This window comes from Echinops telfairi, unplaced genomic scaffold, assembly GCF_000313985.2.
Source record: "Echinops telfairi isolate 266 unplaced genomic scaffold, ASM31398v2 ScPeMD7_7468;HRSCAF=8506_0, whole genome shotgun sequence".
NCBI classification, from domain to species: domain Eukaryota; kingdom Metazoa; phylum Chordata; class Mammalia; order Afrosoricida; family Tenrecidae; genus Echinops; species Echinops telfairi.
This window is the reverse complement of record NW_022111369.1, coordinates 55,372,806-55,375,160: the sequence shown is the minus strand read 5'-3', so window position 1 is coordinate 55,375,160 and position 2,355 is coordinate 55,372,806.

Here is a 2,355-nt window from a genome sequence, read left to right as displayed (position 1 = left end):
TGTTAACTCTCTTCTTCAGACTCAATCCCAAAGGGATCCTCTTCAGAATAAATGTAGCAAGCTCTGGAGGAACGGTTTGGGTTGAAGAGGGAAATAGTCTTCTCTGACCAGCTCTTATCACATTTCTCAAATGGGACAGCTCAGAAATAAAACTTGATTTAGTATGTAATGGGTTCAGCTTTCGGCCAGATTTAGATGAAGACGCCAGATGTAGATTGCTATGCAATTTCAAGAATATAGGACCAAGAGTCGTAATCCATACTGAAGGTTGCAATCCTTGATCTTCATGAGCAAGTATGTCAAGTGGTTCTTATTTTCAGCAAGCAAGAGACTGGAGAAGAATCGATGCATGTGAAGAATATTGTGATGCTGGTCAAGAATATTGAAAGTACCATGAACTGTCAAAAGAACAAACAAATTTGTCTTGGAAGAAGTACAGCCAGTGAGCTCCTTAGAGTCATGGATGGTGAGACATTGTCTTACATACTTTGGACATGTTGGACATACTTTGGACCAGTCCCTGGAGAAGAGCATCATGCATGGTAAAGTAGAGAGGCAGGGCAGAAGAGGAGGCCCTCAATGAGATGGATTGACACTGTGGCTGCAACAACGACCAAAACATAAGAACAGTTGTAAGGATGGCACAGGACTGGGTAGATAGTGTTTCTTTCTGTTGTACATAGAGTCAGTAGCTAACTACAAGAGTTAGAGTCCACTAACTGGCACCTAATAACAATGAAAGGGCCAGGAGAAATCCTCTTCTGCCTACTGGGTGAAGCACTGAGAAGGGAAACAAAGTCCCTTTCTCTACAGGCTCTTGTTGTTTTTGTTAGGTGCTGTTGAGTCAGTTTGAACTCACAGCAAAACTGTGTACAATAGAAGAAAACATGGCCCAGTCCTATGCCACCCGCATCATTGTTGTTATGGTTGAGCCCCATGTTACAGATGCTGTACCAATTCATCTTCTTGAGGACTTGTGATGGAATGAAATGTCCTAATATGGCACTTCTACCCACATCTCTGTAATTCCTACCAATTCACTGGTTGGGACTATGAAAATAGGGCATGTGTAACACTCATAGAGGGTAACGGTCAGTTTTTGTTATGACCCCCTTGGCTAGAAGGATGAGCCATCTTGGAAGCAACAGCAGTGAGAGAAAGCCCAGGAACATCAGAAGAGCATGTTCCAGATCTCTGTTTGAAATGGTGGAGGTGGAGTCCAGAAGCATCAGAGACTGGGGCATGGAGACCCTGGGACGGAGGAGTGGTGGCAGGACTGTAGGACAGCGAGATGGAGCAGCTGGCTGACTTCTGTGTCTAGGTAGGCAGAGGCCAAGGAACCACATGGCTGAGAGGCTGAGGACCGGAGAGGGAGAGTTAGTTTCATGCTGAGGAGAGTGTTGCTGGGGACCAGTGACTATCCTTACTGATCCTTGATCCTGACTTACGGTAACCCGTTAACTTCCCGAATAAGCTCCATAATTATGAGTATTGTCTGTGAGTGCTGGGTGGCCATTGGATGAGTTATTGCACCCAGTGGAGATGTAGAATGGTGAGGGAGGAAGGAACTGTTAGGTGCCAGGCTAGATAAAGAGGGATGAAGCATGGAGTCATGTCTGACCTCTGTCTTGTGGCAACAGGGGAACCAGAGGAGGTCAGATATGGCCCCCACAGGACCTCCTCTATTTTGATGACCCTCTACCAAGTAGAGTCTGCTTACTTTATCAAGCATGCTATCCAAAGTAAGGGCGATGAAGTCCTGCTATCCTTGCTTCTAAGGCGCATTCTGGCTGCATTTCTTCCAATCAGATTTGTTTGTTCTTCCGGCAGTCCACAATTCTTTCAATATTCTTCACCAATACCACATGCTCACAGATCTTTTCCTTGAGCGTCTAAAAGCCAAGACAAACAAATAAATTATTGAGCAGAATACTTTTGTTTCCTATAACCAGATTATAGGAAAGATTATTTTATTATTTGGGTGGTCCTTAAGATAATTCAGGCACCATCCTTTTAAATCCTTCTATAAGAGCAACAAAGCCCACATGGAAGCAGCACACCAACAGGTGTGATCATGAAGGGCCGAAGGGACCACGCTTCAAGCACCAAAGGCGGGGGAGGAAAAAAAAAATCATATCATCGTGAATGAGGGTGGCGTGTGATGGGGACCCAATGCCCATCTGTAGACAACTGGACATACCTTGCAGAGGGGTAGTGGGGAGGAGATGAATCACCTAGGGTTCTGTATAGCAATAATGAAACTCACAACATTCCTCTAGTTCTTAAACGCTTCCTCCCCCCAACTACCATGACCCCAATCCTACCTTGCAAACCTGGTTAGACCAGAAGATGCAC